The following is a 26,181-nucleotide window of genomic DNA, read 5'->3' on the forward strand; positions in this document are numbered from 1 at the left end:
CGTAAATTTAGAGAAATGTGTAACCCCCCCAGACAAATGTTACAATGGAAAGGCACTTATTCTATACAAGGGATCAAAAGCCTGGTGAAACCTTTGCAGTATATATAACTGACCTGAGAAATAGGTAAAATGTGCAGATTTGGTGACTTAAGGGATAAGTTGATAAAGGACAGACTTGTGTGTATCATAAAAGCTGATGCTGTGAGAATTTTGCTTCGTGACAGTAATTTAACTTTGAATAAGGTCATTGAGATTTGTCAGATATACCAGCTCACAGAAAAGCACACAAATATCCTTACAAATGAGAACAGCTCTAGAAGGCACAGTGATGAAGCTCATGTTGATAGTATGCAGCACATAGTTAAAAGAAACAGGCCCAAGCACATGGCAGCAACTATAGCCCCTGCAGCACTTACTGGTAAATGCTAGAACTTTATAGCACATTCCAGAAGTCACACAGTCTCAGTGAAGTATAAGAGTGAGTCAGCAAACTCAAAGCATGGGCACCAACCAAGTTTCATTGCCAATCGTCATAATTGTGGTGGTAATCATGAATCTTGTCTTTTTGGCTTTTCCCAGTTAGGGGTTGCCACAGCAGAACTGCGGTCTGCTAATGATTGGCAGTAGGTTTTTTTATGGTGCCGAGTTGCCAGCTCGACGCCCAACCTTCAGCGAAGGCACGCCCATTCACCCATGTCTTTCGGAGGCTACTCGACCACGGGGAGGACATGCAGACTCCACACAGAAGGCACTCCAGCCGTGAATCGAACAGGAGAACCTCTTGCTGTGAGGCAACAACACTGCCGCTGTACCACCGCAGCTTCTGGTGGTAATCATGAATCTAAATCATGAAAAATGTTTATCTTTTGGACAACAATGCCAAAAATGGGACTGCTTTCATTTAATAAAGAAGTCCACCATGTTAGCTTAAAAGACCACTACTCTAATTTTGCTCAGCACATTTTTTCTACCCATGCTGTTCTTTTCCAAGATAAACTATGCAAACTTCCAGTTCTGTACTCCATGAAGTTATAGCCAGAGGTCAGTCCAGTTATCAGGCCAGCACATAAAGTTCCAGTAGCCATGCAGGACAGAGTCAAAGCCGAACAAGATAAAATGGTGCGACAAGGTGTGATTTGTCCAGTAAAAACTCCAACTGATTGGGTATCTTCCATGGTGGCAGCTCATTAAAAAGCTCAGATGACATCAGAATATGTATTGACCCATGAGATTTGAACAAAGCACTTAAAATACCTCATCATCCAATGCACACAATTGAATTTGCAGCGTTAATGCCAAATGTCACTATTTTTTCTGTCTTGGATGCAAAGAGTTCATTTTGGCAAATTCAGCTTGACAAAAAAATTCTCATTGCTCACTGCTTTTAGTACTCTGGCCGGTACAGAATTTTGAAGATGCCATTTGGAAAAAATTTTGCAAGTGAAGTCTTTCAATGTGCAATAGAGCAAATTTTTTCTGGGTATCCTTGTGCTATCATAGTAGATGACATACTGGTAGGAGGTCACGATGAAGCTGAACATGACAGAAACCTCAAAAGTTCTAGAAAGGGCACATCAAGTGAATCTTAAACTCAATCCACACAAATGTAAATTCAGGCTGCAAGAAGTTCCTTAGGCCTACAACCAGACCCTTAAAAGCAAACGGCCATTCTCGAGATGCCAGCTCCAGACAATGTTCAAGCCCTGCAATGTTTCTTGGCATGGTCAGCTACCTAGGCAAGTTCATTCCAGACTTGAGCCAACTATCAGCACCACTCAGAGGGCTGACACATAAAGATGTATCCTGGTCTAGGTTAGAGCAAGACCAAAGCGCATTTAATGTCCTGAAACAGAAAATTGCAAATCAACCAACTCTCAGATACTATGATGTTCACAAACCAGTTACACTTTCCTGTGATGCTTCAAAATTTGGTCTTGATGCAGTCATTCTACAAGAAATCAACCTGTTGCCTGTGCATCGAGAACTCTTACCCAAACTGAGATGCAGTATGCCCAGATTAAGAGAGTGTTTTTGGCAATTGTTTGCATGTTCAAAGTTCATGATTGTTTGATAGACCTATCCAGATCGAAACAGACCACCAACCATTAGTCACTATATCTTGAGAAAACCTATGCTTTCAGCTCCAGCCAGACTGCAACAAGTGATGTTGAGATTGCATAAGTACAATTTCAATATTGTCTACAAGAAAGGCAGACTTCTTTATCTTGCTGATACATTATCCGGATCACCCAGAAATACCACTGAACAGAATGGAAATCAAGGTTCTCAACTGATTGATTTTGAAGTTATGGAAGTGAGAAATTTTTCTTCCACACATCTTGAGCTGAGATCACACAGCCACTGATCCTGTTTTACAAAGGCTGAACCACTTTATTAGTCAAGGCTGGCTATCAAAGCAGTCTAGCTTACCTCAAAGTGCAACCTTATTTTCCATGCAGGGATGAGATTTTGTCTGACAAAGGTATCATTATGAAAGGTCCGAAAGTTATTGTTCCAAAGTCTTTGCAACAAGACTACATTACTATTGTGCATTGTAGTCACCCAGGAACTGAATCTAGCAAAAGAAGGGTGAGAAAACTAGTATTTTGGCCTTCAATGTTGCAATACATTGAGAGCACTTTTACCTTGTCCAGTGTGTAAGCCACATCGACAGAAGGAACCACTTCGGCTTAACCGGATTCCATAACTACCTTGGTTGACAGTAGCCACAGATATCTTTGAGTGGAATGGTCAACATTATTTTGTGGTATTACTTCATTTGGTTCAAGATTGACTTACTTCCCAACCTAGCATCTGGTACAATCATTACTAAGATGAAGCGTCATTTTGCTGTGCATGGGAGTCTGCACGAAGTTATTTCTGACAATGGCATGCAGTTTACAAGCCAATAGTTCAAAAGATTTGCTGAAGAATGGGACTTTACTCATGTCACAGGTAGTCCAGATTATTCCCAGTCAAATGGTTTGGCAGAACTGCACGTTTTAGTTCAAAGTGCAAAACAGTTACTAGAGAAGTCAAAACCAGAACAGTCATGTTTTCCTGAATCTCAGAAATGTTCCTCGTGGCAAACATCTTGGTTTATCTGCTCATTGACTTCTGTCGAGATGAAAAATCAGAACCACATTACCAATCTGTTGAAGTGCTTAACCCAGAAGTCCTATTACGATAAGACCAGCAAATGGTTTAATCCATTATGAGGGGGAGAAGTGGTAAGGATGCAAATATCATTCTTGTTCCTATGATGAATCCAGAAGTTCCTGATGTGAGTTATGCACTGCAGACTGTCCCTGTCATTGCTAAATTTGGTCCTAACTGTTATGTTACGAGATATGGTCGAATCTCTAAACAGCAGCTTGGGTATGAACATTGTTTTGTTTCCAGTGTATATAATAATGCATGCCTAACTCTGATATTTTGCATAAAAGGCAATATTTTTAAGAAGGAGGCTGTAGGTCAATGTGTGTATGTACCTTTAAGAAGCTATCCAAGGGCTCTTGCAAATGCGTAAATACTGACTGTGTGCGAGCCTGGCTGCCATTTTGTAGTTAGATGTCGAGATGTAAGCATGTATGTATGTAAGCTCTGTTGGAGCAGTTCATTTGTATTTAATGATGCTGCTATCTATCCTGAAGTTTGTATGTATTAAAGTATCTGAACAAAACCCCAAGCCTACTTGTGCCTCTCGTTCTTCTCTCATACATATGATTTAAAGCATATTTTAAAGCTTTGACTTTAATTAATAAGCTTGATTTGTATAGAATGCTTGGCAATCAAATAAACTAGCCATTTCTGCTATTACAGAGACCTACTTAAAAAAAATTTACCTGCCCCTCTACTTACTTGAATCAAAACTTCCATAACGAATAATTTAAGCATCAACCTCACCTCATGGTAGGTAGTGGTGCACTGGTCAGATTAAAGCACCCTCCAAAAATAAGATGCTTGCAGTTCAAGAGGAGCATTTAACTTATCATTCAGGGGTTGTATGTGCCATGCTCTGGCATGTATATGATTGACCATGGTCATCCCTTCAGCCCTTTTATTGATCTAGTTAACAGGTGCAGATACCGTTATGCACTGCCTTGGCCTATCATATAACACTGTCTCTAAATGCAGCCCTGGAACCCCTCCTATAAGGTGTATAATACCTGCAATATACTATATTTAGGGCTTGCCCCCCTCCTCACACAGCCAGACACAAGTGCCATGCAAGAATAAGGTACTAGTTCTTCACAGAAGATGCGCCTCACTCTCTGAAGTATACTCCAGGGTTTCTAATGGGGGTTGAAGTACTTTATCAGGCAGGACTCCTTTAACTCTGTGGTACTCCTTAGCCACAGCACTTTTACTCACAATCACATAACTAACAAATAAATATAGAGGAATTTGAGTGGTGCTGTGCAAGATGGTGGTAGCAGTTTATATCTTTATAGCAGGTAGCAAACAAGGTCGTTATTCAGATGAATAAAAATGCCACATGTCTATGCATATGCTGCAATACTTTTCACTGTGGGCTACATACTTACATTTCAGCAGTGAGCATGTGGCCTTTGCCCTCATACATATAGCATGTGAGTAATGCCATAGTGCAGCTCCATATTGCATGATGCACAATTCACATTCCTAAATCCTGTGTGCATTGTACTACTATATAGCTCCTTAAATGTATCTTTTGAGTGGCCATTGCTATTTTGTGGAGTCTTTAAAAGCTGGGAATGCTTTATAAAGTGCCAGGGTAAACAGGGTTTTTTTATTCCTTTAGCACAGGGAACAAGGTTTTCTTGCACAGGGATTTTAAAAAGCACTTGCTAGCTTACTAGGATACCATTTTGAATATGTTTGATATCTGGAATGAGCTGGCCAGGTACTGCAGGATACCACCGACATCACCCATTCTGTGGAATAGTGCCATCATATATAATATGAAGTGGTAATATTCTTACTGGCTGTACCTTTGGGAGATAAATTTAGGCGAGTGAGCTGGGGAATATATTGTCAGCATGTTTGGTCTGAAATGGTACCATGGTCTGTCTATTGTACATGGACATAACAGTACATGCTTTTGTTTTTGCAGCTGCTAGGGATTATTGCTTTTACTGTGGTTTGGTACCACAGAAGGTGGGAGAATTTTCTTAATGGGAGCCACAGGAGGTAGGAGCACTTCTACAGGTAATGTGGTGTGTATGTTCTCTGGCACCTCACTGTACATAACTTCATCTAGGTTCAATTGTGCAAGGAGAGGCCATGTGATACATGGCCTTGGCTCCGTTCTGCATTTGGTTCTAGGTCTCCAGTGACCATCAAGTCTCTCTTGCTGGGGGGGGGGGCTGAAAGATGTTGGCAGTGACCTGGAAGGGTAATTTGTGCTCCCTGCATCTGACTCAGGAGGGCTTAAAGGCTACTCTTCTGAAGATTAACTGGTGGAGTCTCCTGTGTTCTGGCATAAGTGTGGAGGATTTCTGCTGTCATAGTGTTCTAGCAGTTGGATGGCCACTTTGGTACCATGGAGTAGCTTCTGGCATGACTGCAGATACCGCCCATTAGGACTACTGAGGAGTACCCAATCTCACAATATCAGCAACAATTAAATGATACCCAGGTTTGTTTCTCTGTTGCTGCCAAGAACTCACTTCATTCCTTTTAAAGTGTGCTCCATCTTATGTTGTCCATTCCCCATTCATTGTCCATCCATTCCCATCACCTTTTACATTCTCTACCCCCCCCCCAAATTGTGCATAACACTCCTGTCTATTTCTTTGGTCCATGTTTGTCAGCTGGATCCTTCTACCTGCCTTCTGTCTCTATCCCACACAATGTCATGGCTTTTTCCCTTTTAACTTTGCAGAAAATCAACACTTTCATTTTCATAAAGAGATACAGTTCCTTGATCCCATACCATTCATAACTTATGATTTTCCTTCTGTGCATACCTCTGAGTACTGTTTGTCTTTTACATTGCTGTCTCCCCCATTTATATAACACAGCGTAGTCGCTTTGTTGTACATGCCAGCATTGATTTTCTGTTGTCCCCCAGGCTGAGATGTGTTGCCTTTCTTGTGGCTGGCTGTTACTGGTTATGTACCACTGCTTCTGCAGGGTGATGCAAACTGTCTCAAGCAAGTAACCATGCCTCAGCCCCGATCTTGTTCACTGCACCTATGAATGTTGTCATACTTTTACTGCACTTCTGCTGTTATACTACCTATGCTTGGCATGCGAGTAGTCTCCTGTGCCTGCAGGATCTGTAACTAGCTTTCCAGTGTTTTGCCTATCAAGGTCTTATTAGTAAGTACTCTGCAGGTATGTATAGCCATAGCTCTCAACATATAAGCAAAAAAAAAAATCTGAACAAAAATAATGGGGTGACAAAGCCCCTAAAATGGGGACAAATTGTAAATATTGATGTTATAAACTTAAAGTTGCTAAAATAAATGGTCTTGTGTTGCCATACATTTCTGAAGCATATGATGTATGAAACTCAATTGCCTGTCATTTAGTGAATTCAATCCTCACTGATTTGCCACAGAAATCCAGAAAATCCCAAATTATGAGGAACAGACCAAAAATGAGGAAAAATAATGGACTTTCTGCAACAATCTGGACAGTTGAGAGGTATACAGAGTGTATGTGAATACCAACCTTGCTGAAATTAAATAGCAGAACAGAGTTAATGATTGCTAAGGTATTTAGAACTGAATTCAGCTGCCTGTTTGCAGACCTGTGATACATAGACTATGGAAAAGATAGCATTTTCTAGTAAATATAAAATCATGATAGTGGAAGTGGCAATATTAGTGTCATTAGTTATGCTTTTTAACATATTTGTTTAATGAATGAGTATGCCTGATGTAAACTGAAACCAAGCTAATGGGAAAAGGGAGAAGGTCAGAAGTGGTATAGCTACTGAATACTAAAACCTTTATGGAAAAGTAGTCTTACTCACATTTGAAATTTGAAAGCATTGGCTGCCATATGTATGTAGGATGTAAGAAGTAATTACTGAAAAAAGATGTATTGCAACTTAAGAACATAGATGAGAAGAAATAATGTTTGTTTTTTAGCATTATTTAATGCTGAGGTAAGGAAAGTCAAAAATGAGGATTATTCATTCTTGGCTCAGTTAAATAAAAGGACCATGAAAATGAAAACAGCTGGTTATTTGGTATATGTGGAGCTGTGCCTTCCATCTTTGCTTTAATGTGTGTGTGTGATGAAACAAAGTAGGAACCAGATGTTGTTTGCCTGTGAAACAATCCATATAGCATCAGCCAGAAGAATTATTGCAAAGTTTGAGAGCCTTGAATATATTTTAACAGTATGCACTCCTGTCTGCATTCAAGTACTGTCAGTCATTTATTCTGTGATTTCCTAGTGTCATAGTGAATTGACAATGCCTTATGAGAGACCTGCAAATTACTGGCTGTTGGTGTGGGTCCAGGACTGAGGTGTGGGTCAAGGGTAATATGTATAGATGGTTATGATGTTGTCCAGAATGATGAAACATGTAGTGGAGTGCCCTGAAAGTCAGTTTAAGGTCCCAAGATTTTTATAGTCTGTTAAAAACACCCTCAAAATAAACAGAACATTTTTTGAGGTGACTGACAGTTAACTCACTCTTCACCAGAATAACTGATGCAAGACTTTTATTAAGTGTCAGAAATAAAAGTTCAGTTAAAACAACTACAAAACTAACTCTGGTGAAAAGTATAGGGGAGAGGACCTCATAGTGACAGAATTTCAAAAATATTTTGGAGTTCTTTATTATCTAGTCCAGAGTGAAGGGGTGGAAGCAACAGATAATAGAATTATGGTGGGGTATACATTCTTGAGAAACAAGCTCAAAGTTGATAAGTAATGCATTTGCCATGCTTTGCTGTAGCTGGTCCATATCTTCAGTACTTTATCCAGTAACAAAGATTTTTGTTTAGAATGAAAGTGAATTCTCTGAAGAAGCCAAAAGGAAAATTCATGTGAAATAGAAGAGATAGTATGATCAGAGTATACAGCTGAGGTTGTTTTCTCATAACAGCAAGAGAAAATCAATATGTTATACAAGACTGTCAATGATTTTTAGGGCTAATATTGAATAAGAAGCTCTAGGGAGGGGTTACAGTAAACAAACATACAGGGCCCAATTGTGTAAAGTACTCTGTCTGAGCATAACATGCCCAAACTGGGCAGTAAAGAAAAAATCTGTGGAGGCCTTCAGAAGTGTTGATTCTTCACAAACATATTTTTTCAAACAGGCAGAGATGTAGAGAGAAAGCTAATGAATTGCTTTGTAAAATCTCTAACAAGAAGGAAAGGAGGAAGATGGATACAAAGTCTTTCAGCAGTAAGCAAATCAAAAGGCCAAGGAACTGTTCCTCAAATCTATTGGCACTAAAAGCTGAAAATGACTGCATCACCTTCAGTAAGAATAAGGACTTGAAACAGCACATCAAAGACCTACAGTATTCCAGATTAACACAAAGGGAAACAAGTTGTACCAAGGTGCTTAAAGCTGAGCTTCTATACTATATGTATGGGAGGGGGTGGGGGAGCTTCCACACAGTATTTTTGCTTGTCTGTCAATCAAAATCAAGATTTTTCATTAACTACCTAATTTGTTGAAACATACTTCACTGATGCATTGCCTCTCCCCAAATCTCAACCAAAAGCCTCTCTCTGAAGTTTGTTGCAGAGAGAAACCTTTTATACCTAAATAATGACAAATGGTGGATGAAGATGTTTTAAGCCCCTTCTAAGCAGATAACGATAGTGAGGAAAGCTGCTGCTGATTGTGAGGGTAACAGAGGGAGACTAGCGTTCTCACAATTAAATGTATAGGGAGGAGGATTAGAAGGGTTAAAAGCAGAAGCCCTTTCATTAGAGAAGTTCATGAGAAACATTTCTTAGTATGGAGAATAAGAAGAAAGAAGTCAGGTTGTCTTACTCTGGAAAGAAGCTTCAGTGACGTCATGAAAACAGGTGTATGTCTAAAAATATCTCCCCCTGTGGTGGAAGGGATGGGTTTGGGTTAGAGATGCTGACTGGAAAAAGAGCTCATGGAATGACAGGAAAAATCTTTTGTAGAGGAAGTTGAGGCAAGTTAGTGAACTGATGAACAGTGAGACTTGGGTTTTTAAGTGTTAGCAAAAGAATAAGCTGCAACTTTTGACCTGTTGCTTTAAAAATGGCCGTGGGAGGTGGGAATGTTTTGACTGCTGCACATCAGCTGTGGTGGTATCTGTATGTCTTGACTACTATGGCAGATCTTTACTACAGACCAGTTAGTTCTTTTCTGACTGAATTTCACAAATACTTGAAGGAGCAACTGGAAGGTGGATGCTGAGGCTATATGCTTTGATTTTGTTAATTTTATGTATTTCATATATTTTTTGGAGATGAAAATCTAGAAGGACAGAACTTGAACTCTATTCGTGGAGTAGAATTTACAAGGTGGTGGGTAGCATGAATCAAAATGATGGCAAGTAAGAACCAAAAAGATGTATTTTATACAACGCAAGTAATGGACATCCTGAAGGAAGGTATAGACAAGCCTTACTTGAAGGGGAACTGACTAACCAACTTGAACAGTTATAGGACCTGTGCAGAGATGTGTTTATTCCAGCTCCAGCTCTGAAGAATTTTGGGGCATGACACTGATCAGTAATATTTAAAGTCTGTGGTACAACTAGGGCTACGTAAGGACAGAAAGTATGTGGCATGAGGCATCTTTGGTCATTTGTTCTGAGAACTGCAAGAAAACCACAAGAAATAAAATTGTAAGAGCTCTAAATTGGATAACATACAAAATCATTTGCCCGGTCTGGATATCACTGCATATGTTATTGATTTGCTGTAATTTGGATTACTCCATGCAGTGCTAGAACTCCAGACTGACTACAGAAACTGGGAAAGTTAAGTACATGTTGAGTTACTAAACACAAAGTATTGACAAGCCTTACTTAAAGGGGAACTGACTAACCAACTTGAACAGTTATAGGACTTGCAGTGTTGCAGAAAGGATGAGATGGTTGGAGTTTTTCTGCAAATAAAAGGGTTGGAATGCCACAATATATAAAAGTTGTTGAAAAAGATAATAACTAAGTATATTAAAAAAAAAAAGGAAAAAGAATGTCTGGAAAAATTTCACTTAAGCATGGAACATCAACAGAATAGATTTTCAAACTGAACTTTTGCATGCAAAATAAATTCTGTGAATGGCATAGGTGAAGGACTGAATAAGGGGGCAGCTAGTGCACATGCCTCAGAACAAGTGCTATTTTTGTACATACTTTATCAATTCTTTAGTTTATATGTAAACAAAATTGAGTTACTATTCATACCTCTTGAAAAGCATGCCTTGGCTATTGGAACAGAGCACCCTGCACTGATTTATGATTTCCTTGCAAAATGAGGGTTAGAAAGATGTTTTCCCTTGATCTCCTTTGACACTAAAGTTAAGGATGGCCAGGGTAGCATCTTGTGTGTGTTACATTATGTAACTTACAGTACTGAAAAAGAGGGCCATACACTGATTATCTGATCAGGTAACCAAGGTTTATTTGTCATCCTCGCATGTTCAGAGGAGGATTACATCCCTAATCAGTCCACTAAATTACTTTGTCAGTAACTGCAGATTTTTAACTTTTAAAAATCTTTCACATTGTGAATTATAAAAAAAAATATTGGAGGTTTATTCAATAAATAATACTAAAAGCTGTGCTCCTTTTAATTTTAATCGCATAGTAGCATCACATTTAACAGTTTGTCTTCATTATGATAAAATCTCACAGCTACTTCTGCTTTGTCCAAGGGCAGCTCAAATAATAATCCACAGTAGTAAAATGCTTTAGTAACCATTCATGTCCTGTCGTCGGTGCTGCCATAAAAAAATTCACCTTTTGACATTGTAACTGTTGCAGCACATCCTATGTAAATCGGACGCCACTTTAAAGTTATTAACATGAGAGTTTGGAAATGTGCCTTGCAAATTACCTGTGCAGAGTAATGAATCCAGATGTTATTTAAGTATAACAGACTGCAGCAAGTTTGCATGTTATGTATGTACTGCAAAATGGTAGTTTAGATTTAAATAACACAGACTGCCTATACTAGTTCCATTTGTTTTTGAATGCCCACTTTATACTGTCAATGGCTATAACTGAGATGGGAAATTCTCAGCAACCAGTGAAATGTAAAGGGAGGGAGTATTCCTTCAGAGGATGTTGGGTGTATTTTGGGTTACATACATGTGCATGCACTCACAATATAGACTGATAATTAATCTACTGCATAAGGGAGACATTTTAGTGGCTCTAACAAGAACTCAGATATGCATCAGACAGTCAGACTTGCAGACAGGAGCCACACTCTAGAACCAAGCTCTGAGATAGCACTGCCATATACTCCATCACTGTGTCAACCTACATATATAAATATATCCAAAGCTTGAGATTGTACCTTTAAATAAAGTGCAAAATATGCAGTTAAGCATTTCCCACTTTTAAAACAAAGCTTCAACCTCAATAAGGCATAAAAAAAACCAGAGGGGGTATAACAAAATATATATACTCGAAAGTGGTCTGCTTATTTTTATCCTACCTGCTCTTTTTCTTTATAAAAGAGGTTCACAACAGTCATTACCAATTTAGCTTTCTCTATTTGCATTTTATTCTGTTAGTCACACTTTTTTATTCCTATTTACTATAGTTTGTACTCAAGGCCTCAGATCTATTCATTGTTATTAACCTTTTGCTAAGCATGCTTGTCATCTCCCACCCCTTCCATGTCAAATACCTTTATTACCACTTCATTTTGGGGAGCTCACTGCTCTTTCGTTCATTTTGGTGAGCTCACTGCTCTTTCGTTCATTTTGGTGAGCTCACTGCTCTTTGGTTCATTTTGGTGAGCTCACTGCTCTTTGGTTCATTTTGGTGAGCTCACTGCTCTTTCTTTCCTTTTGGTGAGCTCACTGCTCTTTCGTTCATGTTCTTTGCCTTATTAAAAACTTCTCAAACAGCACTCAACCCCTTTTATAAAAATGGCATTTGGTCCATTTCTCCAGTACTGTTTAAAAGCACTTTTTTTCTTTTCAGATATCTCAAATGACGTCAAGTCATTAGGAAGTTTGGCTGTGGTACATACTGTTGGTCCTACAGATTTTTCCTACACACAGCAAAATTTAAGTTGCTCTAATATAAAACTGTCAGTGGCTTAACAACATGCAGCTAACTTGCCTTTGGTGCTGGAAAATCACATGCATGTCTATGGGTTCTTTTCTATACCCAGTACTGAGAAGCGCACCATAAGGGGATGCTGTTACTTTGAGTGCGCTATCATTTGGATGAGACTTGGCAAACATCCCATCTACCCAAGTTGGTGGTAGCTCAGCTGGATATTAAACATCATGTGACTCCTACTGAAATGAGCAAGGGCATAATATCTTTGAATGCATATATATCAAAACCAAATCATTGAAATATAACAGAAAAAAAATAAACTTGTACACATTTTAAGCCTCTGCCCTTTATTAATGTTTCTTTTTACTTTTAACTTTATTCCACTTTTCTGTTATCATGGTTGATACTTAACATTTAATATTTGCTGTCTTTCATCATATCTAGATTCCAACATTATATTTTGTTGCTATACAACCAAATTAAGTTCTAGCAAAAAGGAAAATATATGTTTTGGTCACCTTAGATAAATAATACCTAACTCTCACTTTCTTTAATACACCACATACAATTTAATTTAGAGCCCTACATACATCCAAACATTAGTCCTAATAATTTGCTCTCTAATTCACTAGGAACATATATTTACATACCACCTGATGTTAGTAAATTTAGTTATCTAATACTTTTTCATATTCCTTAGCATATGTCTTCAGGTGTTTAGTTTTTCCATTATGTATACTTTTTCATATTTCTTTGTATTTTCTCCACTACCTCTGAGGCAATTAGGTTATTATATACATTATGTTATGGTCCTTCCACACATCTTTATTTATCTTCCATGCCTGTTTTCTCATTACAGTTAAAATCTCCTTGTGTTTTTATTTTAACAGTGACATTTTTAGCTCTTCAAACATCTTGCACACATTCTAGTATTAGTCTGTATACAGTACTACTAATTTTATATATCCATTCTTAACGTTTGATATCACACGATGCATATCTCTATTAATCCCCCAATATAGTCTCCATTTGTTAATGTCTTTCCAAACACCAGTGTAACATCAAGCTTTGTACAGAATTCTGTATAATGCAACTACAGAAATATTTGCCTTTTTTAATGCAGCAACGATCTTTCTTGCCTTGTTGCCATTTGAACTGATTGTTCCTTCTATGTCACCCATTTTCTTTTCATTTTTCTGTATTTCTAGTACTTATCACCTCCTCCAATTTGCTTTGCCATTATACTTGTTCTTCATTTTCATCCTTTAACACAATTTTTTAGATTCAGATAGATTTTAAATTGTTTCAAATCTATCATTATTTTTACATAATTTATTTGCTCACAGTTAAACCAGTAACAATCCCCTTGGTACATCCCTAATACTGTTCTGCCGCACTGAGAAAAACTTTTTAGGGCAGCGATCTCAATCTCCACAAAAAGCATATGTTTGGGTTATCCTTAATAGCTAATCCTACCTTTTCTACAACTGACTGTAATTGTACTGGGGAGATACTGCAATCAGGTGTCAATAAGATGCAAAGTGGCCCATAACTTCGATGCACCATTTCATACTTCTGTCTGCTAGGTATGTGTATTGATAAGACTACATTTTGCTTTTGCCAGTAATGTTGTTAATCCTCCCAAGTAGAATAGATGGATTTATTATCAAAACCCATGAGAACCATCAAGGACTCTCACTAAGGCTGTTTTTTTTTCATTGTATCTAAAGCACTAAATCTCAAGGGATCGATGACTGTATTCCATGTAACATACCTGTTTACTGACTCGTCTGCTTTAGTTCATAACTTTACCACAGGTAATCTGCATTCTCATTGAATAACCTGCTTGCTTTTTATTTTATTAATACTTTAACATGGCTGGTAGGAGTTCTTTGTTGAACAGACACATTCTCCTGAATGTTGCCAACACTACTACTGTTCCACTAACTAAGTGGTTCATTACCTTTGCTTAAACTTTTCTTGGGTGAAACTTTTCTAAGTCTCCTTTAAACCATTATGTAATCCTTTCTCCCCCACCAAACAGGATACCTTTTAACTACTTGCAATCATGGTACAGCAGTCTCATCTGTTGGCTGAACCTTCAATCATGTCTTGTTACACTTTAGATTCCGCACTTTAGTTAACGCTGCCTGTTCCAATAACCATTGAGTATCCACTCCAGTATTTATATAAATCACAACAAGAAAAACTTGCATTTAAAAAATTTTGTTTTTTTTTTAGAGTTCAAATGATCTCATTTAGTCCTGCTTGTCACCATGGTGCTCTCCTCATGTCCTCTTGCAACTCCTCTGGCCCAGCCCACAAGAAAAGAAGAGGGAAATCTCCCCACTCCCCAGTGCACTGACCGATATTTCTCCTAATCAGTAGGAATATGACCTCTTGTATCCCCTGAAGAGAGGCCACTGGCCTAGTGGGGCTATCTTCCTCAACAAAGAGTAAATAAACAATGGTTTACTTCCTGTATGACTCACATTTTTATTCTTGGTTACACTTCTTCAGTGTTTAAACACACATCCCATTAATCTGAACACATCGAACCAGCTTCCCATTTATCCGTGATTCTTCTGTTAGTTAGACTATAACTTCCATAGTCCAGTTTGCAATCTGAGAAGTCGCTGGCTTCACAGTTTTCAGGAAGGGAAATCTTGCATTAATATCTTCCCACTGTTTAAATAATGCAGCAACTTTTAACTTGACAATAGCATGCTTATCAAAGGAAAGAAAATCTAGGCTAATGAATTAAAAATGAGAAGAGGCCAAAATTTTCTTCTGCCAACAAAGTTTTCAGACTATCTGGTTCATTTTGCTGACACTGCTCTTGTTCCCCTTTCATGGAGTCTGGGGCTGCTAGTCTTCAGTGTGCAGCTGTTGACCCATGTGTGACACTTACTGGTTTGTTGACTAGGATATAAAGGACTTGTAGGGATTTTTAAAAGAGGAGGAAATTAAAAATTACATGATGTGAGTAGAGTATTCTAAAATATTAGAACAGGTTTTTTTTTTCCCCCAGTGGGACTGAAATCCATGACAGAACCACTGGTTTCTCTTGATTTGAATATTGAAACAAATTCAAAGCATTAAATGCAACTGCTAGGACTTGCTGAAAAAAATAATTTAACCCTAAACCAGGCAAAGAAAGTACAAAGATTAAGGTTCTGATTCTTCTACAATTAAGCTTTCAAAATGTGCAATAAGAAAAGGAGCCCAGTACTATAACTACAAATAATGTAGCCAACACTGAGACTGCATTTTGTATGTAACACATGAAAGATGACCATATTCATTGAAGCTTATTTTCAGATTACTATTTAAACTGCCATCAATATTGCTTTAGGATTGGAAATAACTAACAAATATGTGGTGGCATGTAAGAGTTTACAACAAAAATATACATATTAAAATTAAGGAAGAAATTAAAGAATAGTGCCTTGGAAAACACAGATTTCTTTACATATATAATTAAAATATGCATGTGGTAGCATGTGGCATAAAGTGATAACTTTGCTGAACATTTGTTAGGAGGAGTGCAATGGGTTGCAGTTTATCTGGCAGCTGTCCAATTTAGCTGTGGCTATATCACAAGAACATTTGCAGAACTTGGGAAGAATTTCTGAAAACTGAAACATTTTCAGATTTGTGTCTTCAATGAAAATTATTTTTTGGAACCAAAGTATAGTACTGAGAGCATGCAGTTGACATGCATGGATTATGTCCTGTTGTGATTAGGCCAACATGGAGGCTCCATTTCCCACAAATGATGTGTTCTAAAGCTGCCAACCATTTTAAAGCAGTTGCATTGTACACAGACCTATACTATTGTGGAAGTATGACTACTTGCTAAGACTCACTCCAGCAGTGAATCAGACAAGTATTTCTTGAATGGTATTTTTCTGCTAAGGTTGCTGTGGTTAGGGCCTGTATTTACTCCATCATGCAATGGGAATAAAATTAACTCTGCACATACGGCAGAACAATCCTGTGTAGTGGATGTTTGACGCTGGCCTGAAGAACATTTTTGTTTGCTTTGTTTCTTTCCTCCAATCTCTGAGACTTCAATATGGTATTGCAGTATTTTTCTTCCCTTAATCAGGGTTGTAGAAGTCAGCTGGTTGCTTGACAAATATCTTTATCTAAACAGGGTCTTAATCCTGTTTGGATTAGAAATGTAAGGGTATCGCAGTATTTGCAAAATGTCTTCCTCCTACAATCAGAAAAGGTACTGAGGATGGAAGTTTTTTGGTGGTATGTCTTTCCTAAGCACATGTATTGGTGAAGAACGGGCTCAGAAATTTGAAATGGTTCACTTTGTTCTCAAAGTTTTTTTCTTTTTTTCCCCCAAGAAGATCCAGTAAGAACATTAAAATTCTCAATCCAAGTTAAGGCTAAGGGAATACAGTAATAGGGTTCTATGAACGGATACTTGTTTGTGCAGGAAGCAGTGGTCTGAGGACATTTTAAATAGCCAAAAGAATAGAAGGAATGCAAACAGCAGTTTGACTCTGGTTGCGAGGGATGTCTGACAAATGCTTTCAGTCAGTCAAGAATTAAGATGCCCAGCATTTCAGCAAATTGTTAGAGTAAGGAACACTTTTGTAGCAATGATCACGATGATGAACATCAGCAATTTAACTCTAAAAGTCTTTCACAATTTTCTCTGGAAGCCATAACTAAATGCAATGTAAAATAAAACAGTGATGTATTGAAAATATAACTGAAGAGAATAAAGTGCTAATGAATTGAGCAACATCAATATTTCATTGTCTGAACTGTCAATTTAATCTGTATAGTTTTAGCAAACTTATCCTCGTGATATTATGTTCAGCACCCAATTTGCTTCTAAGAAATTATGATGGATCCAATTGGAAGTGCAGTCCAGCTCAAGGTAAAAGTTGAGGCACTTTTTCAGCAGAATTTTGTATGTGGAGGCGTGAGCTACCGGCCATTTTTTGAGGACATGTTTTGACTTTTACAGAGTAGTAGGGATGCTGGACCCTATTCCATCAAGCCAATACAGGACAGGTGTATGTTGTAAAAAGAATGATGATGGCCTTTGTGAAGGTCAACAAAAAAGGAGGTGAAGACGTCTGAGCTGAAGCCTACAAAATCACTTTATTAAGTGCTTTCATCCTTGGTATTTCAAATTGTGAAGGTAGAAAAAAATAATCTTAAACTCTAAGCCTGTGAATAATATGGCCAGAAAGTAACCACAATTCACTCTTTGACATTCCTCAAATTACTCTAAAATACAAAAAAATAATTAAATAAATAATTGGCAGCATAGTGTGATAGTTAAAGTAACAAGCTATTCATCTTGCAGACTGGGATAAATTCCAATTATTTGCCTAGTCTGTAGGTAGTCAAGTTCCTGTCACCACTGAGGAAAAAAGTATTTTCATCAAATAGGGCAGCATTGATGTACATTATAACTAACAGATATGCATAAAATGCCATTCATATGATTTGGAAGGATAGATGGATTTGTAACACTAATATTCTGAAATGGTAAACAGCTGCATTTTCAAACAATTGTAGGGAAAGCTTCATTCAAGATGAATGTGTTGTATATAAATGTCATCAAAAAGCTGAAAATGTAAGAAATTAGTATGTGCTTAATAAAGTGTTACATGTACTGAAGGCTAAATCTAAATCTGTTTAGAAATTAGAACAGTGTGTTTTTCTGCTGAAGATCAAAACCTATTATATGTATATATGGGTCCTTAGAAACAGATGCAAGACTAAACCTTTAATTTCTGAACAATCTGACACATGGAGCTACCATTTTGATAAACAGATATATTAAAAGAACACCTCCAAATGTAAGAAAAGGGTTACTATCTGCAGCCTGTCAGCACCTAAATAGTTCTGGCACAAGTTATGTATTTAGTCAGGAGACAGTCAAATTAGTTGAAAATGTACAAGAACAAAGTGGGGAGTGTTATTCATGTGTAACTCTACAGTTTGGACAAGAACTCTGAGTGCCGCAATTCAATCAGTTGCTTTTGCCCTATATTCATCATTTACAATCGATCTACAAACTAGATTCAAAGTTGAGTGTGGTGGTGTACTGTGTGCATACTTGGTTGGACATCAAGGTATCCATGCAGTCATAATGGTATAATTTTCAAGATATTGTTCTTTGATTATGGTTCAGCTAGGTGTGTATGACAGCTGAGTGCTCAAATAATGGCATTTGGTTGAAATGCACACTCAGTGGGCTGTCTGTCAGGTTTTACTACTTTCCCTTAAGTGCAGTCTCCTCAAATTTGAAAGTCTGTAGGTACAGCAATGAAGCTCCTTGGATGAAAGAAGTTGGAGGATGTTCATGTAAAGAAAGTAATTGAACAAACTTCATGCTAGCTTTGCTTTGTTCTCATTTTTTAATAAATTGATTGTCTATGTAAACTTCAGATGTGGATTTTTCATTTCATTTGGCTTACAGGTCATGTTTTACATTACCTGTTTGTGTACGTCACTTCCTTCTATTGGCTAGTCAGATACAGCTACATTTAAGTTCAAGTCCCTATATTCTTATGGGCCTGACTTCCTCTGTCCTCTCTCTCCTTGGAGGCAGGAGGTACCCTATGAGGGTGGTTACTGGCAAGGTAATTATGGTCCATAAACTTTGTCTTGTAAACTATGAATAACAACTTCCTGTTATGACCATAATGATAGAAGAAATAATCCATATTAAATTACATGTGTTTTTTAATAAAAAAATGGTGCTGTGTTGTATTCAGTTTGTTGTGCACTGTCTCTTCTGTAGTGTCAGTAATAATGTAGTACAAAAATGGTAAAGACAATGCAATAGAATTAAATTGTATATTTTGGGTAAGAATTATAAGTTACTATATACAACATATACAGGAAGATCCCCAAAACAGGCATGTTTGACAATGGTGCATTTATAAAATTAAGGTAACCAATAACTTTCACATGAAACAATTCAGCAGAGAATCTCCTTTATTGCAAAAAGAGATCTGTACATGGGAGACCAGGAAATTAAGGTTCTGTCTCCTCAGGCTACCAAATAAAAATGAACACTACATTAATTTTTTCCCTAACAAAAAATGACATTCCATATTACACACTAGTTCTAATTTTCAAAGGCACACACAAAAACTTTCTACACAGAACAAACCTTTATACATTACGTACCTTGTCAACAGTGTCTAAGAGGAAACAAATTGACAGATACATACTGAAGAACATTCAGGAATCCATCTTGCTATGAAAGCATATTGGAAATGAAATATTTTGCTTCTGTGTACCTCCCACCCTTCACCTTCCCCCATCTGATGGTGTAAAGCATCACCCAAACCAGAATAATTTTCTATAACTTGACAATGACTAAAAGTTTTCAGATGAGCGGACACTTTTTCACTTGCTGTCAGGCATTCTTCACATATTGTTTTCCTTCTGTCCCTGACATGAACAATCTTTACACAGTTTCAAAAATAGTCTTATTAGCAATGAAAATGTCTGTTTTGACTGAACAAAATATAATCTGAATAATGTAAGTAATCTTTCTCTGCTTATTTTGTATTTTTACATTCCTCCAATCTCATGTAGCTTGACATATTTTACTAAAATCTTGCAACAATTTATTCTTTTGTGCTATGATTTTTATCAAAAGTGATTAGTGATAACTATTTAACTTTTTTGCTTTTGCAGTGCTAACATCTTTTTTGGATTCTAATAATTTTAAAATGCAGGGTTTTACCATAAAAAGAAGACAATCTAATTATAATAGCTATAAGCATGAACAAAAAATTAATTCCCCCTCCCCATCCAGAGAAAAGGTTGATTAACCATGCTTATTAGGCTTAGCTACTTAGGCGTGTGAAAATTCAGCAACTTTCTGAATCATTTTAGGTGACTTCTGAGCAACACTCCGCTTGGATAAGTGTGCACATACCCCCTTTAGAAGCAAGGGTAAAGTTGAGTGCCATGTGGTTTTATAGCACCACAGCGTGCATTGTCGTCAATTCTTGGGTTATCAAATGAAGTCTCAAAAGTGGAATTGCTTAATATTTCCAGGAGCTTAGAGAACTTTCTAAGCTCCAGAATGGACTTCAGTGCCCCATAGGCAGGTACAATACCTTCTCTGGAAATGACACCCTCACCAGGATCCATGAGACCAAGCCCTTTAAAAGCAGTTTTTTGTACATCATTATGATAAACCCAAGAAGCATCTATTTTTCCATGTGGGTTAGGAATATCTAGTGTTTGTCTTGTGATGAGCATTACAGATATTTCCTTCAGGTAAACCAGCTGTATGTCATACGGCTGGCATGTTGTTGTTGCTGTGTCTTTCGGCCACAGCTCCGGTGGAACTCCGGTCCGCTAATGTTTTGGTATTGGATTTTTATGTGCCGAGTTACCAGCCCTCATGCACAACCTTCAATGAAGGCACACCCATTCACGCATGCCTCCACACAGAAGACGCTCTAGCTGAGAATCGAACGCGACAACGTCTTGTTGTGAGGTGACAACACCCTATACAACTAGAGCAACCAGGAATAAGTTTTATTTTCAGAAATGTAGTAATATTCATATAATGCAGCCATGCTCTGCCCTCCAGCCCCATTATAAATTTCCCAGGTGAAATTGCAAGCACTAATTCCATTTTTGCATTAGCAAACATGGCCTTTAACAATCATCAGTAGTTGAAGCGGCATTATGGTAAAGGGGGTGGAAACATGATTTTTTTCCCCAATTTTTAGCAAGAAAAATAAAGTAAAATGCAGTGTGAAGCTCTGAATCAGTATCTGGTATAAAAACCAATGGATTACCCCCCATCTTGTGAAGTAGGAACATGCGCACAAACTCAGCAGATGCGAACACTGAGGGTCTGGGCGTAAGTATGCAAGGCAGCAGAAAAAGTATTGAAATCTAAGCTGCCATTCAGGTTCTCTTGATTCAGTTCTAATCAAATGCCTGTCTCTATTTTTAGCAATGTGTCTGAGACATTTAAAGGAAAACAACACCTTCTCTTACAGTTTAACTCAACTTTTATGGTACTTTTCTTCCTACAATATGGTTCCAGTAGTGTGTAGGTACCAGAAACCTGCTTGTGCTTTCATTTCCTTGCTTTTGAATCAAGGGAAGGGAAAGATCACTTACTTTTTAAAGCTTAACTTCTCATAGGAATTTGTCTGCACCTGCATGTCATACCACAGACACAGCGAAATCTGTCAGGCACTGCTGAAAATCTTTTATACAGGTAATTAGACCTGTTGACCTCAAGAGTTCAGCAGCTGTTGTAAAAAGTGTGAAACTGTTTTCCACTGTCTTTTTATTGCAGAGAGGAAGAGAGGATATCAGTGACTCACAGCTGCTTTCAATGTAAGCATGCATTTCGTGGCAAAATAGTGCAATTAAATCAATGGTTCAAAGACAGTTGCCACTTATAAAAACCAAAAGGAGAGTCCAAGTGTAGATCATCCAACGCACTAACAGAACACAAAGTGTTCAAGTAGTACACCAATTGCAGCAGCCAAGCAATAAGACACAAAAATGTAAATCCAAAACCACATTTAATATTAAAGCGCTTTTCGTTTGCACCGATGTGCAAACTTCATCAGAATGAATACAGATAAAAACCACACAGGTTTTATACACTCACTTAATTGTTCTTAACACCATAATTGAAGACAATTAATAATAATTAATATACTTAACTTCCAATGAGTGCATTGCTGTTAAAGGTACAAAACCTACAAAATAACATTTAAATACTATAAAATGCTTATATATGTGTATACATAGAAAACTAAATTATCATAAAAACACAAAACTCAACAATTATTAAAAATGTGCATATATAGAAAATGATACAACATATGTCCATCTAAATTTAGAAATATATATAAATAAAATGTATATATGATTTGTATTCTATAAGGTTATTATTTAACCCAAACTATTAATCATAAATATAATTACATGTAGTTACATAGAACTAAACAGTAACTACCCAAATTCTATAACAAAAAAAGTTAATAAAACACAGTCAATAGAAAAACTAATACTAATACTGCTAACTATCTTTTAAGACTTAAAATACTTAACAGGCAGGCTATGGAGCAAGCTTCATTAAGACCAGGAAAATGGTAGGATTCTAACCTAATTTGCCATTGGAGTTCTAGTACTAACAATTTTAATGCAGTTGGACCACCTCTAATGTCATGGAGTGCCTGGTCGATTGCTATAAATTTAAAATGATGCGTAGGGAAATCCAAAATATGCTTGGCCAATGCATTAGTAGTTTTAGCTTTCCTAATGGCATATTGGTGTTCATAAATTCGTTCCCTAAGCTTACGTTCAGTTTTCCCCACATAATGTGCTTGACATAACTGACACTGCGCCAAATAGACCACCATCTTGGAGTTACACGTGAATCTATGCTTAAGTTTAAATGAATCATTACTGACCTCAAATCTATTAGATTCTACAATGAATCTACAGTAGTTACAGTTGTGGCATTTGAACATCCCTGGACTCCTAGTTTGTAATGGTTTCATCTCGAACCATGATTTAAGATTCCTACCTTTTTTATACACAACTAGGGGGAAATCTCCCAGTTTTGAGGATACTAATGAGTCTGTTTTGAACAGATGCCAGTTTTTCTTAACGATGGACCACAAAATAGAACTATCTACTGTAAACGTGGTTATAAACCTAGGAAGATTTTCAACTGCTGTACAATGAACATCTTCATTCTGTTGGTTAACAATCGTAGTAGAAGGTATTACTTCATTCCTCCCCTTCAACTGTAGTAAAGGTACATATGTGTTGAGATTTCTTTTCGTTACAATTTCACTAATAAGTTCTTCAACAAGATGGATGGGATAACCTCTACTAAGAAACATCTTTTTTAATGTATCACATTCAACATGGAAATCTTCATCTTTACTGGTGATCCTTGCCGCTCTGACTAACTGGCCTTTCACTACGGCTCGTTTCTGCTTGAAAGGATGACAACTGGTAAAATGCACCATACGGTGAGCCCATTCCAACTCCGACTGTTTGCAAGTAGAAATTTCCGCCGAACATGAAAAAGTTGTAAGGTAGTGTTAAATCAAGTAGTTCAACCACTAAAGAAATGTCACGGCTATTTGCTCCTCTAGCTGTTAGTCTTTCTCCAACCCACTGGATGGCTATATCTTGAGGAATGCAGGTATATAGATCCTTAACATCGATGGTAAGGAAATTGAAGTGTTCTTCATATTGAAGGTCATTGATCTTGGAGAGAAATGTCCACGAATCTTTGCAGATGTGGGTCTCTAAGGAAATATATTTCTGCAAAATGCCATCTACTACTTTCGCACAAGCATAAGTGGGTGATCCACGACTATCAATCAATGGACGCATAGGTGGGTTGTTGACATTTTTATGTATCTTAGGTATCCCGAAGAAATAAGGGACCTTGGGATAAGAGGTAGTCATGTAGTTGAACATATCTTGATTGATCCTACCATCTATATACATCTCTTCAATATGGTCTTGAATGACTTTGTACGCCTTATTGATCTCATTCTTAGAACTCAAGGCGTAAGATGGACTGTCAAGTAATAGTGTCATCCGATCAAAATAATCATTATATTCAAAAATGACCACCCCACCACCTTTGTCTGGTTTGCAAATACGTAAATTCTTCATACGGAGATTACAGACATTTTCCATTTCTTTTGTGTAATATTCAGGAATAGAGTTTTTATTATTCTTGATTTGGTTCCTGATGTCCAATTCACATATTAATTCAAACATGGACAAAAGGGGATGGAGTGGGGGATTGAATGTGCTAGGGATGTGAATGGGCTCACCGTATGGTGCAAGTGTGGCCAACTTTGTCATGGCTCATTGGGAACAACAATTCATTTTTCAGGAGTCCGCATTTTCTGGACACCTTGTGCACTACACGCGTTACCTTGACGACATTTTCATATTATTTAATGGGAATGAAGAAGAGGCAGCCTCTTTCATCAGCTTTTTGAATAACACTACCGAATTTTTGAAGTTTACCTCGACATTCAGCAGTACTCAAATAGCGTACCTTGACATCCTTTTAACTAAGGATGTGAATGCTTCATGTTTTTCATCTAGAATTTACAGAAAACCGACACATTCCAATACATTCCTTCATTTTACCAGTTGTCATCCTTTCAAGCAGAAACGAGCCGTAGTGAAAGGCCAGTTAGTCAGAGCGGCAAGGATCACCAGTAAAGATGAAGATTTCCATGTTGAATGTGATACATTAAAAAAGATGTTTCTTAGTAGAGGTTATCCCATCCATCTTGTTGAAGAACTTATTAGTGAAATTGTAACGAAAAGAAATCTCAACACATATGTACCTTTACTACAGTTGAAGGGGAGGAATGAAGTAATACCTTCTACTACGATTGTTAACCAACAGAATGAAGATGTTCATTGTACAGCAGTTGAAAATCTTCCTAGGTTTATAACCACGTTTACAGTAGATAGTTCTATTTTGTGGTCCATCGTTAAGAAAAACTGGCATCTGTTCAAAACAGACTCATTAGTATCCTCAAAACTGGGAGATTTCCCCCTAGTTGTGTATAAAAAGGTAGGAATCTTAAATCATGGTTCGAGATGAAACCATTACAAACTAGGAGTCCAGGGATGTTCAAATGCCACAACTGTAACTACTGTAGATTCATTGTAGAATCTAATAGATTTGAGGTCAGTAATGATTCATTTAAACTTAAGCATAGATTCACGTGTAACTCCAAGATGGTGGTCTATTTGGCAGTGTCAGTTATGTCAAGCACATTATGTGGGGAAAACTGAACGTAAGCTTAGGGAACAATTTATGAACACCAATATGCCATTAGAAAGCTAAAACTACTAATGCATTGGCCAAGCATATTTTGGATTTCCCTACGCATCATTTTAAATTTATAGCAATCGACCAGGCACTCCATGACATTAGAGGTGGTCCAACTGCGTTAAAATTGTTAGTACTAGAACTCCAATGGCAAATTAGGTTAGAATCCTACCATTTTCCTGGTCTTAATGAAGCTTGCTCCATAGCCTGCCTGTTAAGTATTTTAAGTCTTAAAAGATAGTTAGCAGTATTAGTATTAGTTTTTCTATTGACTGTGTTTTATTAACTTTTTTTGTTATAGAATTTGGGTAGTTACTGTTTAGTTCTATGTAACTACATGTAATTATATTTATGATTAATAGTTTGGGTTAAATAATAACCTTATAGAATACAAATCATATATACATTTTATTTATATATATTTCTAAATTTAGATGGACATATGTTGTATCATTTTCTATATATACACATTTTTAATAATTGTTGAGTTTTGTGTTTTTATGATAATTTAGTTTTCTATGTATACACATATATAAGCATTTTATAGTATTTAAATGTTATTTTGTAGGTTTTGTACCTTTAACAGCAATGCACTCATTGGAAGTTAAGTATATTAATTATTATTAATTGTCTTCAATTATGGTGTTAAGAACAATTAAGTGAGTGTATAAAACCTGTGTGGTTTTTATCTGTATTCATTCTGATGAAGTTTGCACATCGGTGCAAACGAAAAGCGCTTTAATATTAAATGTGGTTTTGGATTTACATTTTTGTGTCTTATTGCTTGGCTGCTGCAATTGGTGTACTACTTGAACACTTTGTGTTCTGTTAGTGCGTTGGATGATCTACACTTGGACTCTCCTTTTGGTTTTTATACAGTTGCCACTTATGACAAATTGACATAAGCAGCGTCACAGTATTGAAATGCTAAGTTTTAAGTTTATTTGTACTACTTTCACATTTAAGTATCAATATCTGTGACATGTAGAGAAAAGTTAGAAAATATTTTCTTATAAAGTATCAAAGCATGGACTGTTTTCATGCCCTGCCACTACAATAGGACAAAACTGCCCAACTCAGGGCTGCTTCACAGGAAGTGAGACAGGTGGCAATTCTAACAACTAG

The sequence above is a fragment of the Protopterus annectens genome, chromosome 7.part0 (genome assembly GCF_019279795.1).
Source record: "Protopterus annectens isolate FY-2018-M chromosome 7.part0, PAN1.0, whole genome shotgun sequence".
NCBI lineage: Eukaryota > Metazoa > Chordata > Ceratodontiformes > Protopteridae > Protopterus > Protopterus annectens.